General features: G+C 41.0%; 1 protein-coding gene across 1 annotated transcript in view; it reads left to right on the top strand.

Moving 5' to 3' along the window:
* CALN1 (calneuron 1) overlaps positions 1 to 16,849 on the top strand; it is a 455,582-nt gene that overhangs the window by 345,832 nt on the left and 92,901 nt on the right. The window lies entirely within an intron of this gene.

Genomic DNA, 16,849 nt, shown 5'->3' with positions numbered 1-16,849 from the left:
GTTTGTAAACATAACAGATCCTCAGTGTGGGACTTTTATTAAGTAACTGACTAATTCACAATTATTTATTAACTCATTAAACAGAAATTAACTTTGTAAATAACTTAATCAGCCACGGTAGAAAAATTATTCATGAATTTACTCAGCAGTCTTGTTCAACCCCACAGACATGTCATATAAGTCAGATTTTAGTGTAGACCACTGACCTCCTCTGAAGAAGAGCGTAACACTTTAGTCCTCAGCAACAGGATTTGGTTGTAACTCTTTCAAGTTTGGGAGAATCTCAGGCTCAGAAAGCTGAGTTAATTACTATTATTTGGTTCAGGACACACTATTTTTCCTTCAGTGCATGAAAACTGTCACCCCTGCCATTGATTTATTTCATTACTTTTTTCATCTTCGTCTTTACTCCTTTGTTTCCATCCTACCTTTGCATACCCACTCTAAAAGTTTTAGTCAATGTCTTTGAAAACAATAATTATTGATAACTCTAAGCAATTTACCAGGGCCCTGTTCTAAGCATCTTTTACGTACTCCATCCCTTTTAACCCTCTCAACAGCACTGTGAGAAAAAAAAATTTTTTTTTTTTTAATTATTTGGCTGCTTTGGGTCTTAGCTGGGGCACACAGGATCTTTGTTGTGTCACGTGGGGTCATTTTGTTGCAGGACACAGATTCTCTACTTGTCGCACACAGACTCAGTAGCTGTGGCACTCGTGTTTAATTGCCCCGAGGCAGGTAGGATCTTAATTCCCCGACCAGGGATGGAACCCAGATAGCCCTGTATTGCAAGGTGAATTCTTAATCACTGGACCAACGGCAAAGCCTTGATAAATTCTTTCGAGATAAATTCTTTTGTTGTTCTCCCTTAACAGATGAGGAAACTGAGATACAGCTATATTAAGTAACTTTCCCATGTAGAGCATCGCAGAGGGAGAATTCACTCAGGCAGTTTATGCAGGGGGCCTGAGCTATAAGCACTCTACAGGACTGTATCTACTATATATTTCAAAATAGTGTGTCATGTTGTGTATTGATGTTTTTAAAGTGTATTTGAATATTATACTGCTATAGATCTCCTTCTAGATCTTACTTTTTTTCATTCTACATTATGTTTTTAAGATCTAAACAATTGCTAAATGTACCTCTCAGTTCAGTTCAGTCCCTCAGTCGTGTCCGACTCTTTGTGACCCCATAGACTACAGCATGCCAGGCTTCGCTGTCCATCACCAACTGCTGGAGTATGCTCAAGCTCATGTCCATCCAACCATCTCATCCTCTGTCACCTGCTTCTCCTCCTGCCTTCAATCTTTCCCAGCATCAAGGTCTTTTCCAGTGAGTCAGTTCTTTGCATCAGGTGGCCGAAGTATTGGAGCTTTAACTTCAGCATCAGTCCTTCCAATGAATATTCAGGACTGATCTCCTTTAAGATTGACTGGTTGGATCTCCTTGCAGTCCAAGGGGGCACTCAAGAGTCTTCTCCAACACTACAGTTCAAAAGCATCAATTCTTTGGTGCTCAGCTTTCTTTCTAGTCCAACTCTCACATCCATACATGACTACTGGAAAAACCATAGCTTTGACTAAACAGACCTTTGTTGGCAATGTCTCTGCTTTTTAATATGCTGTCTAGGTTGGTCATAGGTTTTCTTCCAAGAAGCAAGTGTCTTTTAATTTCATTAATTAAATTAACATATGTCATTAACTAAATTTAATGTACCTCTGGTTCATTGTTTGCCACAGAGCATTCCCTTATACACATCCATCGCAGTTTACTCTTCTTTCCCCCAATTTACTCTTTAATTTCTTTAGTGATAGACACTTAGAATGTCTTCTGATCCCTAATCCTCAAACATTGTTGACATAAATATCCCCATAAAAGTCCCCTTACAGACCTGGAACATCATTTGGACCAGGATTGTCGTTGTTTAGTTGCTAAGCCATGTCCGACTCTTTTGTGACCCCATGCACTGTAGCCCTCCAGGCTCCTCTGTCCATAGGATTTCTCAGGCAAGAATGCTGGAGTGGGTTGCCACTTTCCTTATACAGGGGATCTGCTCGACCAGGGGACTGAACCAGCATCTCCTTCTTCTCCTTGCAGTCGGATTTTTTTACCACTGAGCCACCTGGAAAGCCCTTGGAACAGGATTGCTGAGTTATAAAGTATGTAATGCCTGTCAGATTGATTTCTGAAATGGTGATACCAACTTGGTCTCAATGGTGATATCAGTGTAGAAGGTTCTCTCTTCTTTATTGTCATCATATTTATCTGACTTTTTGATTTTTACCAATTTGATCATTGTAAAGTGGTACACCTCTATTGTTTGTTTGTATTTCTCTACTCAGTCATGAAATTGAACGTCTCTTTGTAAACTTGTGATTTGTTTTACCTTTACATGAATTGTTTGTTCATTATTTTTGCCCATTTTTAATGCTGGATCTCCCATTTTGCTGTGTCCTCGGTACTAACTGTTGGTTACTTTTAGAGATTGCAAATATGGCCTCTCAGTCTTCCCTCCATCAGTTAACTTTGTCGGTGGTGTCCTTTGTTGAATAGATTTACAGTATTGATATCAGTACGTCCATGGCTTTTTTTGACTTGTTATTTGAACTTTGGAGTCTTGTTATTTATCTAGACGTATGCTTCTGAATATAATGGAGAAACTTTGTGTAAGACTAAACATTTATCACAGAGAGTTTTAAATATGCATAACTAAAAGCATAGCACCAATAGTACAAAAAGGAAAGGAAGTAGATTGGGTCAAACTATTGTAAGGTCTTCGCATTTTTCTCTGAAGTGCTGAGTATACTACTTCAAAATCATCTTTTATAACTCAAGGATGCAAATACCAAGGTATACTTAAGCCCAAATATGTCAATAATTACATTAGTGTTAAATGGACTAAGTATCCTAATAAAAGATAAAGATTTTCAAAATTAAAAATAATCAAAATCCAACAGTATGCAGCTTACAAGGGACACAGTTAAATATAAAGATGCAGAAATGTTGCAAATATAAAGGCAGAAACATATGTACTCAGCCAGCATGAACCAAAAAAAAAGTGGTGTAGTTATATCAATATCAAAGTAGACTTTAAGACAAGCCTTACTAAAGATAAAAGGGTCAACTCAACAAGAGGATGTTACAGTTCTAAATTTATATGCATCCTAATAGCAGAGTTTCAAAATTCAGAAAATAAAATCTGACTCAACTAAAAGAGAAATAGACAAATCCACAGTTATATTTCTAAACTTCCACATACTTTTTAGTAACTGGTAAAAGAAGCAAGCAATTAATCAGTGAGGACACAGGAGGTTTCAGCATGATGAATAACAAATTAATGACTTAATTGATGTATAAAAATATTTCTTTGAACAACTGCAGATTATACATTATTTTCAAGTGCATATGGAACATTTACCAATATAGACCAGATGGTGGCATTTAAAATAAGTTTCAATAAATTTCAAAAGTGAAATAATAAAGTATGTTCCCTGATCATAATGGCTCTAACTTAGAAAACAATAAATAAAAAAGAATTTTAAAATCCCCAGTACACTCCTAAATTAGCCATGGGTCAAAAAGAAAACACAATAGAATTTGAAATGTTTTGAACTGAATGAAAATGAAAATATGCCATATCTAAATATGTGGAATCTATATATTTAAATGCCAGTTCTTTCTTTTTCTGTTAGCTGTTAGTTTGGATCTTTGTATTGAAAATATATAAACCTGTCTTTTATGTGAAAACAGTCTTATAATTTATAGGAGTTTTAATATAATAAGTAAATTAGGGCTTTTTGTGTTATTTAAGCTACAACAATTTTTCTGGTATGTCAGTTGGATTTTAAGTTTTTAAAGACAGAGCAAAAGTTTTTATTAAAAAGTTTTATATAAGCAAATTTATGAATTTTTCTTTTGTGGCTTTTGGCTTTCATGTCATAATTAAAAATCCATCCTCACTCCATGTTTTTCTAGTGCTTATAGTATCATATTTTACATTTAGATATACATTCATTTGGAATTTATGCTAGCATATGGTGTGAGATGTGGATTTGGTATTTTTTTAAGAGACAACAGTCTTTTTATCTCATTATCAGCTTCTGTTGATGGACCAGAGTTTCCAGGATTTTGCTACTACACGTTCTTTAAAACAATTAACCTTGTACATTATCATTTATATAAGTGATAGCATAATAGAGGGATACATTTGTAGAGGTGAATTTGCTAGGTCGAAGCATATGTCCGTTTATAATTTAAATCCAGTGTTTCTCTGAAGAGGTATAATGCCAATACAATCCTTGCTCCTGGGAACTCTCCAGGATAGGTTCAAGAAGGAAGCCAGCAACCTGTGTTGGATTTCCACCTTAGCAGCAGCCAGAACCCCACCCTTGGATCTCAGCATGTAGTTTTCTAGAGGTGTGCAGCCCACTAGGTGATATGGTGGACAGTGGACCCAGACCACTGTCTGGGAGTCCCAGAGTCAGCTCCATCACTTCCACACAGTGTAATATGGGCATCTTACTGCCTCCTCCTGCCCCAATTTCCCCAACTATAGAAGAGGAGGAATTATGGCTCAGATGGTAAAGAATCTGCCTGCAATGCAGAAGACCCAGGTTTGATTCCTGGGTTAGGAAGATCCCCTGGAGAAAGGAATGGCAATCCACTCCAGTATTCTTGCCTGGAGAATTCCATGGACAGAGGAGCCTGGTGGGCTACAGTCCATGGGGTCCCAAATAGTCAGACACAACTGAAGCTTCTGTCTCACACACATCATCACTACTGTAACTATCATCTACAAGCACTAAGTATATTAATACTGTGGTCACTACTATATGTCTAGTACCACCTCTAGCATGTGGTAAGCACAGATTCGGAAGGCAATGGCACCCCACTCCAGTACTCTTGCCTGGAAAATCCCACGGACCGAGGAGCCTGGTAGCATGCAGGATCTTTAGTTGTGGCACGTGGGAGCTAGTTCACCAACCAGGGATTGAACCCAGGCCCCCTACATTGGAAGCATGGCGTCTTAGCCAGTGGACCGCCAAGGAAGTCCCTATATTCTTCCTCTTGATGCCAAAAACTTGGCCTCTGGGCACTGGTGATGAATCAAATCTCAAAGACAGAGTTTTTGGTGAAGTAGGAAAGAATAGCTTTATTGCTTTTCCAGGAAAAAGGGGACACAGTAGGTCCCTGTCTTGAAAAATTGTGTGTCCCAACCCAGGAGGATTTGGTGAGGAGTTTTATAGTAATAGTTCAAGGGTAGGGTTCAGGGTGTGTGCAGGGCCTGCACTCCTTTAATCTGGTCTCAGGTAATCTCTTGATGAGCTTCTCTAGTTCCTTTAACCTGGCATTAAGTGGTCTTCTCTGGAATGAAGAATGCTGACATCTTCCATTTGTAGGAGTGTGTAGTCCTATAAAGAGCTCACAGATATTGTTAGGTGTATCCCTTGAGATGGAACCAGCACCCTGCCCCAAGGTTTCATTGTTGTTTCTTGGCTGTCCTCCCTTGTCTCTGCATCCCCTCCCTTTGCTGATTAGAAACTGTTTGAATCTGCCCACTGGGACTCAGGGAAGGTCATAGAGGCTGGAGTTAGTTCCCTGCAAACAAGGAATGAGGGACCTGGAAAGACTTCTGTGCCAGGAGCCCCACAGGACCCTGGTCAGTTTCATTCTCACATCCCTCACATCCTCATTCATCCACCCTCCCCTGCCCCCCACCACCCACACACACTCTTTGGCTATTGTATTCCCTGATAGGAAGTTCTTGGAAGGTTGATACATGACCCTCCCCTGATTCCTGCCTTTCTTATCACTGACCTCACTCCATTCATTTGCTCATTTATTTACCAAATGTTTGTTGAGTATCTTCTGTCTTCCAGGCCCTGAGGATATAACAGTGAACAGCAACAAACCCTCTTTTTCTAGACAGGGTAGGGAAAACTACTTATCTCTGTCTGAAAATTATCTGTACAGCATGAAGGCCCAGCATTCTTGGTGGATGGTAACTGGGAACTCTTGGGCACCAGGAAAGCATGCAACCCTTATCCCTATGGTGCTTCCAGATTTTATCTCTTGGGTTCATTGCCCACTCTGTTTGCTGAACTCCTGCTTCTGCAAGCCCCAATTCTGATGTCACCTACAATGTCAAACCTTCCCTGACTCCCTCAAGGGACCACTCCGAGTGCTGCATGGATCTGTGTTGAATCAATATGGACATGGATAAAAATCAGTGTGCTTCTGAAAAAGGGCAACCAGACTGGTGGAACCATCGTCTCTGCTTCACTTGAGTAGTGGTTGATGGGACCTGGATTTTTTTTTCCTTAAAAAAATAGCATGTAGGAAGGAGACTTAGACACAGCCTTCGAATATTTAAAGAGCTGCCTAGTGGAGTTTGGGACTGGGGAACAAAACAGCATGACTTTCAGGAAGGTCAATGAACGAAATGAGAGCAGCTTGGCAGACAAGACCTAGACGTCCACGTGGAGCCTTTGTTGCAGTCCAGCATCCAACATGGAGGGTTCTGTGTCCTGGATCCCTGAGTAAACGTTTACCTCCCACCAGAGGTTCCCACAGACCCAGAGAGTGCTCGGGTAGTCTCAGTGGTTCTTCCGGCTGTGTTCAATGCCAGTGAAGTGAAACAGAGCTCCCTGCACCTCTATTTTTAAGTAGTCAGATTTATGCAGCCATGCCTAAGAGGCCCTGGGAGACTGTTTATTGTTAGATTAAAACTGTGGTTTCTAGAAGCCTTTTTCTAACTCAGCAGGCTATGCCATTAGAGGCCTGACATGCTTTCGAGTCATGCAGAGAAGAACTTCCAGGGTATTATTTTAAGAATCTCGCAATCCTCTGCACAACTTCACCCCACATCCCTGGGAGTCTATACTACGCTGACAAGTCAGCACTCCCCCTCTGCCTGTGTTGTCAAAGTGAGGTTATAGGCAAGGGTTCAGAGAAGAGCAAAAACCAGAGTCTCCTTTCTCCTGTAGGTTGCCTTTCGTGGCCAAGCATCCTCTGTTACCATTGGCCAGATGAGCTTGAGGAGGGAGAAGGGAAAGCAGTGCTGTGTACAGTGACAGGAGGGGTGCCTTTTCATTCACTCCTTGCCAGCTGGTGGTGCGATGACCAGACAACCTAGCTCCTAGCAGACAGACCTCTCCACTCCTTGCTGGGACCGTGACTGCCTTGTCTTTCTTTCCTAAATGTTATTTCTTTATTTTGGCTGCGCTGGGTCTTCACTGCTGTGCACAGACTTTCTCTAGTTGTAGTGAGTGGGAGCTACTCAAGTTGCGGTGCATGGGCTTCTCATTGTGGTGGCTTCTCTTGTTGTAGGGCATGGGTTCCAGGGTGTGTGGACTTCAGCAGTTGGAACACTTGGGCTTTGTTGCCCCATGACATGTGGAATCTTCCCAGACCAGATATAGAACTCGTGGATTCCTAACCACTGAACCACCAGCTAAGTCTGACAACGTAATCATCTTTGTTAATTTGGATCATCCTCTCAGTTAGGGTTAGGGTTAGAGTTAAGCCTCAGCTTCAGGAGTCACAGCACATGAGTGCTAGAGGCGCAGGCTTCAGCAGCTGGGGTGCATGGGCTTAGTTGTCCCATGACATGTGGGATATTAGTTCCCAGACCAGGGGTCGAACCTGCGTCCCCTGCATTGGCAGGCAGATTCCTAACTCCTGGACAACCAGGGACGTCCCTGCCTTGTCTTTCTTTCAGTCTTGTAAGTAATTTCTGTTCTGTCCCCTGCTCTCTTTTCTTCACTGCAACCCTCTCTGGTCTACAAAAAGCTGACAACTCCTCTGCTGGGTGGATATAAATCCTAGTGGATCTCTGTCTAGTTGTTCTCTGGGAAAGCGCCCACCACTGCCTTGTCTTGGACCTCCCACGCATTTGCATCCAGCACAGACCCAGAGATGACTCAATTTACACTGGTGACCTCAGCTTTACATATCCCATGAATACTAACAACTTTCCCTGGGATATCCATCAAGTCCAGTCAATAGAATGTTTTTACCATTCCTGGTGATCTAGTGGTTAGGACTTGGCACTCTTGATAGAATGTTTTCAGATATGAGATAGAAAAAAGGACAGTTCTCATCAAACATGATCTCTCTTTGGTAATTCATTTCTTTTGGGTTGTCGTGAAAACTGTGGAAGACAGAGGTTGCAAACTGCTGACCCGTGATCCAGACCTAACCTGAAGCCTTATTTTGTCTGGAAAATGCAAGTTAAAATTTTTTAATTGGTTGCCAACATTTTAAAATAGAGTGATTTCTTTTTTATGTTTTCAAAGTATCGTTGATGTATAATATTATATTAGTTGCAGGTGTACAGCATAGTGATTCAATATTTTTATAGATTAAACTCCATTTAAAGTTATTTACAAAGTATTGGCTATATTCCCTGCACTGTACAGTATGTCCTTGTCTCCTGTTTATTTTATAAGGAGGACTTTGTACATCTTAATCTTCTACCCCAACTTGCCCCTCCCCCATCCCTCTTCCCATTGATGACCGCTAGTTTGTTTTGTGTATCTGAGAGTCTGCTTCTGTTCTGTTATTTTATTTGTTTGCTTTGTAAGATAGGGTAATTTCATATAACAACTCAGATCAACTGTTCTGGAAAGAGCAGGCCTGCATTCCCACATAGCAGTCTCAATGAAGCTGAGCATAGCTGCTACCTTTGGACTGAGATCCATTTCTAGTTTCCTGCATCTTTGCTGCCTCGACTGTCCTGCACCCATTATATTTCACCCACTTGTGAAATACACTCTGGCCCTTGAACTGACACCCATCGACTCCTCCAAGGCTCATAATGATCAATATCTCTGTGAGCCTAGCAGTGTGACTTAGAATGTTTACTCTAAAAAGTCTCTCATGGAAACAACCTAGACGTCCATCAGCAGATGAATGGATAAGAAAGCTGTGGTACATATACACAATGGAGTATTACTCAGCCATTAAAAAGAATACATTTGAATCAGGTCTAATGAGGTGGATGAAACTGGAGCCTATTATACAGAGTGAAGTAAGCCAGAAAGGAAAACACCAATACAGTATACTAACACATATATATGGAATTTAGAAAGATGGTAATGATAACCCTGTATGCGAGACAGCAAAAGAGACACAGGTGTGTAGAGCGGACTTTTAGACTCTGTGGGAGAGGGAGAGGGTGGGATGATTTGGAAGAATGGCGTTGAAACATGTATACTATCAGGTAAGAAACGAATCGCCAGTCTATGTTTGATACAGGATACAGGATGCTTGGGGCTGGTGCACGGGGATGATCCAGAGAGATGATATGGAGTGGGAGGTGGGAGGGGGGTTCAGGATTGGGAACTCATGTACACCCGTGGCGGATTCATGTCAATGTATGGCAAAACCAATACAGTAATGTAAAGCAAAATAAAGTAAAAATTAAAATGAAAAAAAAAATGAAAAAACATCTCTAAGCCTAAAGGAATGTACATTCATTACCAGCGAAACTGTATGACAAGAAATGAAAAGGACGTTCTTAAAGCAGAACAGATAAGATAATGAGGGAAACGTGGACCTGTGTGTACAAGTGAAGATTTCTAGGAATAGTTGAAATGTAGGGCAATATAAATTTAACTTTTAATCACTCCAAAAATTTGTTGATTTGTTGACTTTTGTCGATTTATGACCACACTGCAGCTTGTGGAATGGGCAGTGAAAGAGTCAAGCCCTAATGCCTGGACAACCAGGGAATTCTCTACTGGCCTTTTACAGAAAAAAATAGTTGTAAGGTTTTGCGTGTTTAAGTTAGATGCATAGCAACAGTAGAATAAAAGATGGGAAGGAAGAATTGGGATGAGGGCTGTTTTCAGGTGGTTATAGTCTGTGCGATGTTGCACTGAATTCTTGGAAATTTGGGAAATCGTAGTCAAAATGCTGAAATTTCAAGGTAAAGAGAAATCAGGAAGACAGACAGAAAGAAAAGGAAATCTTATACAGAAAAAAAAAAAAGCCACAGCCATTTAAAAACAAAAGTTAGAAACACAGTCTTCAAATATTGTTTCCTACCCCTCAGGTGATTTTTTTTAAAAATTAAAGTATAGTTGATTTATAGTGTTGTGTTAGTTTCTGGTGTATAGCAAAGTGACTCAGTTATATATATTGTTGTTTAGTCGCTAAGCGTGTTCCACTCTCTTGCAACCCCATGGTCTGTAGCTGGCCAGGCTCCTCTGTCCGTGGGATTTCCCAGGCAAGAATACTGAAATGGGTTGCCATTTCCTTCTCCAGGGGATCTTTCTGACCCAGGGATTGAACCCAAGTCTCCTGCATTGGCAGGCGAATTCTTTTCCACTGAGCCACCAGGGAAGCCCCAGTTTATATATATATTATGTATATATATACACACACACATTCTTTTTTAATATTCTTTTCCCTTTTGCTTTATCACAGGGTATTAAATACAGTTCCCTGTACTCTACAAAAGGACCTTGTTGTTTATGCAGTCTATCTATATAAAAGAGTTTACATCTACCAACCCCAAACTCCCAAGCCAACCTTCACCTTCTCCCTTCCCCTTTTCTCTGTGCCTGTGAGTCTGTTTCTGTTTCACAGGCAAGTTAACGCGTGTCATATTTTAGATTCCACGTATCAGTGATACCATATGGTATTTGTCTTTGTCTAACTCACTTCACTTGGTATGATAATCTCTAAGTCAGTCTGTGTTGCTGCAAATGGCTTTGTTTTATTCTTCTTTTATGACTGAGTAGTATTCCACTGTAAAATATGCGACAGCTTCGTATTCCACTTCATCTGTCGATGGTCATTTAGGTTATTTCCATATCTTGGCTCTTGCAAATTGTGCTGCTTTGAACATTATGGGGCATAAACTAGAATCAGAGTTTTCTCTGGATATGTGCCCAGGAGCAGGATTGCCGGATCACATGGTAACTCTACTTTTAGTGTTTTAAGGAACCTCCATATTGTTCTCCATACTGGCTGCACCAGTTTACATTACCACCGACAGTGTAGGAGGGTTCCCTTTTCCTCACACTCTCTCCAGCATTCAAATATTCTTTTATCTGAGCTAGTATGCAAAAGGATGGAATGAGGAAGACTGCATAGATAAAGGCAAGAGTATTGGTTATGTTCTGGGCCTTAAGGGGGACAATGGCCTCTTAGGTCTATAGTGCTCCATAGCATCACAAGAAATATACTTGCATTCTTTTATATATATTAACTATTATATTAAAATTTTGGAAATTATTTAATTTCATATTTCCTACCAAGAAAATATAATCTGTATCTGGAAAAGTAGATTCTGAGGAAGATGGGGTTAGTTCTATCAGCCACTGCAAGAAGCAAAAACACCTGAAATCTGAATCTCAGGCTGCAAGCATCTGGTTACAGACTCATCAAAGATGATCCTGACACCGATAGCTTTTAAAAACCAAGTGGCCTTGGGGGAGAGGGCTGTGTTGTCTCTTGTGATGCTTTAAAAAATGTGTGCATGTCTGTCTACGTGTCTCCTGGAGGGATGAGAACATCTTTATGTACACTTTCTCATTTTTCATAGAATCCCAAAATTGTATTTGAGGATATTATCCCTGAGCCAGGTCATTACTCTAAATCTTCTTGGCACCCAGAGGAAACAACCAGCTAGCTCTTTATTTAAATTAGGTGGTCACACTGTCTGGCCCTCGAAATCACATGGAAGGCAGGAAGGTGTGGGCTACAGATAGAACTGGTTTAATGAAGGATTTTGTAATAATGGAGTGGGTCTACTGTCTGAACCTCGCTTGAATGGCACACCTTTGAGGTTAATTGGATGAATAATACATATTTTCTTCCTATTTTTAATCACAAATGCAGGGGGGAAGCCACCATGTCCTAAATAAAATGCATTCTTCCTTCGAGCCCATTCTAGTTTGAAGCCATCGATTATGTTTGTGTTTTTACAGGGCCTGAGAGAACCAAACAATCAAATAAACCTAAATACCAACAGAACACAGAAGTCATTGTTCTGAGGTTGGCTGTGAACTTACAAGTGTTCTTCCACTTTAAACAAGAGTAATGCCCTAAATTGTCACTAATTAGTTGTCACTTCAGGCAAGACCTACATATCACGGTTTTCACTTATTGAATTCAGCAGTCACTTAACTCAGTCCAGAAGTGATACATGCTCAATAGATGTGCACACAATACTATGCCAAGTTATACAAATGGGAGCCAGATATTATGCTCAAATACTTCACAACCAGCAGAGAAGACAGCAAGGTAAACCATTAAAACAAAATCCCTTGATTCTCACATCTCTTTTATTCCTCCATAGCACTTTCTCAATGTGCAACGTACTTTACCTGGCTGTTTACCTGTTTGGTGTCCATTGTCCCATCAGGCTCTAAGCTCCAGGAGGGCAGGACCACCTCTGTTTGGCCTTCAATTGCATCTTTGGATCCCCTGCCATAGTAGGCCCTTGGAGAGAAATGGAAAACGTCCTGCCCTATTAGTAAACAAGTATGTCATGGTCACAAACAATTATAGCCAACAAGCATGGTGAGTTGGTGAGCCCTGAGGGAGTTCAGAAAGGAAAGAATACCTGCCGTTTAGCAGCCATCAGACTGCAGCCACTCTCTACAGTGAGCCCTGAAGGAATTCAGAATACAAAACAGGATACTGACCCCAGATTGCTGAGGTGCGTATCAGGAATGAGCTCAGGGAGAGCTCATTGCATATTCCTATACATAGAAAAGTGCTAAATTCCTTAACTTGGGTTATCTGGTCTTCTTTAATTAACAATAATCATTTGATGTTCAGACTACCTGCTCTTTGTTGCAAAACTTCTCGAGGGGGAAGGAATAGTTAGGGAGTTTGGGAAGGTCATCTACACAATGCTGTATTCAAAACGGATAACCTACAAGGGCCTACTGTATAGCACATGGAACTCCACTCACTGTTATGTGCCAGCCTGGATGGGAGTAGGGGTTAGAGGAGAATGGATACATGCCTATGTATGGCTGAGTTCCTTAGCTGTTCACCTGAAACTACCACAATATTATTGATTGACTATACCCCAATACAAAATAAGAAGTTTAAAGTCTGAAAAAGAAAAAAAACTTCTGTATAACCTAGCTCCCCACTTGCCTCCTCAGAGCAGTTTCTCAGAGATATCTGAAATGCTGTCTCCCAGGCTGCAGTCCTCATTTTGCCCCAAATAAAACTTAACTTGCAACTCTCACATTACAAAACAAATTTTTCAACATGGTGTGCATATGTACTAAGCTGCTCCAGTTATGTCCAACTCTTTGTGACCCTATGGACTGTAGTCTGCCAGACTTCTGTGTCCATGGGGTTGTCCAGGCAAGCATACAGGAATGGGTTGCCATGTCCTTCTCCAGGGGATCTTCCTGACCCAGGGATTGAACCCGTGTCTCTTATGTCTCCTGCATTGGCAGACAGCTTTTTACCACTAGCGCCACCCAACATAGTAAGAAAGCATTAAATGTTGCCTAATGGAAGTGCTCAGAAAGCCCAGAGGGTTTTACATAAGTCAACCTGGGGAGTCAAGGATGATGTTCAAAAGAAATGCTGCTTGGGCTGTATCTTCAAGGATGTGTGGGAGTTTCCCAGTGAGGCAAAGTGAGAAAGGGTTTTTTCAAGGTCAATGATACAGCATGTGTTCTCGGCCATATATGGAAAAGAGTGCTGCCTCACCTGCTTTTCAAAATCTGCTGTTTAAGATTCTTTCCAACTCTAACATACCATAATCTTGATCCTAACACAACACAATGGACATGGGTTTGGGTGGACTCCAGGAGTTGGTGATGGACAGAGAGGCCTGGCATGCTGCAGTTCATGGGGTTGCAAAGAGTCGGACAAGACTGAGTGACTGAACTAAACATGGTAAATATTTCTGTTTACATAACTACATTTTATATAGCTTGTTTTTCAGTCACTATAGAGCATCAGGTTACTCCAACATTATGGTACCTTACGTAAGAAGATGGGTGTGTTCGTGATCACACATGTATTAAGGTTATTTTTTCTTCTTTCTATTATAATGTTTATAATTTTACAATTTTATAATTGAAATATTTCAGGGAATTCTTTTAGACTGACTTTGAGTATCAGTAAACAAGAACCATTTGAGAACCACTGTAAAGAAATGGCACTATAATTTGAAGGGAAGAACCTAGCTATATAACTCAGAAGTTTCAGCTAATGTATTTGATTCATAATCTTGAGCCAATGATAATGAAAGGGACTCCTTTAAGCTCAGGTTATGAGTCAGGCAGATGTGCTTAAAGAAACCACCCTATAGAGAAAGTATATTTTATGTCCATTTTACAGATGAGGAAACTGTCCATCAAAGATTTAAGTAACTCATCCAAGATCAAACAGTAAGGAAGTGATGGAGATAATATTCAAAACCAATGTGTTTGTTCCCAAAGCCCTTGTAGAGGTAAAGTATAGACCAGTGTTTCCATACTGTTGGCAATCCTTGGGTCCCATCCTGCAGGGAATACATAGTGGTGGCACTTTCTTTGGATAGACCAATTTGAGACACTTTAAACAGCTTGTTGTCCTGCGAGACTTAACAGAACCTTTAATATGCTTAGGAACATTGTAACTTCCCAAAGTGGAAGACAGCATGTATTCATTGGGTTGGCCAAAATGTTTGTTCAGGTTTAGCCACAAGCTCTTACAGACAAATTGAAATGAACTTTCTGACCAACCTAATACTTTGCAAAATTTTTAACCGTAGGACAGTTAAAAAAATTTTTTTTTAATCCTGATGGCAGTCTTCCTGATTGCTTCTCAGAATTGAGTTCAGGAACATGAGTTGAGCAATACTAACATAAATAATCAATACTACTTCACACACCTCAAGGATCCCTTTTAGTTTGATTTCAGCTCCAAATATGTCTTCCTGAACCACCTATAAAATTACACCATGTTCTCTTAATGTCCTTGGTTTTCTTCCATGTTTGTTTCTCTCTATATCGAATTCCCTCTCTTAACCCCACCTTACCTGGTCTTCCTGGAAAACCACTTTGACTTGGTCCCTTTTCTGCTGAGTTTCCCCTGACTCCCTTTGGCCAACTTGGGCACTGGCTTTTCTACACTGCTGGGATCTCTTATCCCTTAGAACTGTAGTATTTTCTTTACTTTCTGCCAATCCACTGGATAGTAATTGCACTGGTGTCAGGGACGGTGCCTTTTTATATATAAATCTCTGCAACCTAACACAGTGACGGTGTAGAGCAGGTGCTTAACTCATGTGGGATGCATGGATGGATAGACAGGAGCGTGAGCAAGTGAATGAGCTGACCAGCCTCACTGGTTTGGGAATGTATGCATTAGAAGAGTTTTACTCTCTGGACTAGAGCCAGCTGGTGGAAAGTCTTCCCCTCCAGGCTTTGAAGTTTTTACTTTTTCATGTAGGCAGTGCGAAGCCTTTAAAATATTTTGAGTGGAAAATTTAAATACGATATTAAAATGGCATTCAAATAAGATGAATCGGGGAGGCCAGTCTAAAGACAAGAGGTCTGTAAAGAAGTGCTGCAATATCCCAGGCATTATCTGATGAGGGAAAGATAGCTCTCATTGCTTATTTATAGGACTGGCTTGAGACAGATGATGAGGTGAGAGTTTGAAATATATTTCAAAAAGCAGATATCATTATGGAGCAATGTAAGGGACATAGAGATGAAAAATACATACTCCTTGCTCTCAGAAATCTCGTAGGGGAGATAACCCAAGATGCACACAAATAATAAACTATGAAAACTGTAAGGATGCTCTCAAGGTAGTAGGACCAAGAAAGGTGGGAGAATTAGAAAAACCATGGAAATTCTAAATGAGGAAGTCTGGGAATATCTAACAAAGGAAGGGAGGACTTGAGAATGGCCTCTAGAGGTGGATGGAATTCCAAGGAATTGGGGCTGGATTGAGCACTTGGTGGATGCCAAGAAGGGCCCCTACCTGGTGACTCTCAGCCAGTGTTCATGGTCCAGGCTGGTTCTCACCTTCCCTGGGACATGCACGTTCTGCCTGGGAAGATGAGAGGTGTCTTTGTCCCCCACACCTTCTTCTTCAAGAATTTCAGGCCTAGGGCCAACTGTCCCTCCTGGTTTTCCCATTCTGGTGCCTGTATGCAAAAGCAAACAAAGGAGCAAAAACCTCCACATGCCTCACTCTACTGTGAGAAAGCAGCCTGCATACACCACTGCCTTTTCTTGGCTGCGCTGGGTCTTCATTGCACGCTGGCTTTCTCTAGTTGCAGTGAGCAGGGGGCTTCTCATTGTGGTGGCTTCTCCTGTTGTGCAGCACTGGCTCTAGGCATGCAGGCTTCAGTAGCTGTGATGCACAGTCTTAGTTGTGGGCTTAGTTGCCTGAGGTATGTGAGCTCTTCCCAGACCAGGGATCAAACCTGTGTCCCCTGCATTGCCAGGCAGATTCTCAACCCCTAGACCACCATGGAAGTCCCACACCATTTCCTTTAATCAGCAGAAATTCTAAAAGACTGAGTTCGTGTTCCCATTTTGCAGATGAAACAACTTAGGGTTCATAGATGTTAGTATCTTTGTTCAATTTCAGTCTTAGATCAGCTTAATATTGAGAAGCCTTGATTCACACCCCTGATTCACCCAGATATGCCATTTCATGAAGAGCAGTCTGACACTTTGGGAAGTCTTCAGCTGGACAGGAATGACAAGAGACATTTTTTTCTCACAGAGCTTCATGAAAATGATTCACCCAGGCAGCACACATGGGCATCTTTAGTGTTTCATTATTGGTAAGGATGAATGGTAGGCACTTATGTCTTTATACTTTACAAAGCACTCGTCTATGCATTATTCAATTT

Source organism: Budorcas taxicolor, chromosome 2 (assembly GCF_023091745.1).
Source record: "Budorcas taxicolor isolate Tak-1 chromosome 2, Takin1.1, whole genome shotgun sequence".
Taxonomy (NCBI): Eukaryota; Metazoa; Chordata; class Mammalia; order Artiodactyla; family Bovidae; genus Budorcas; species Budorcas taxicolor.
This window is presented reverse-complemented; position numbering and strand designations above follow the sequence as displayed.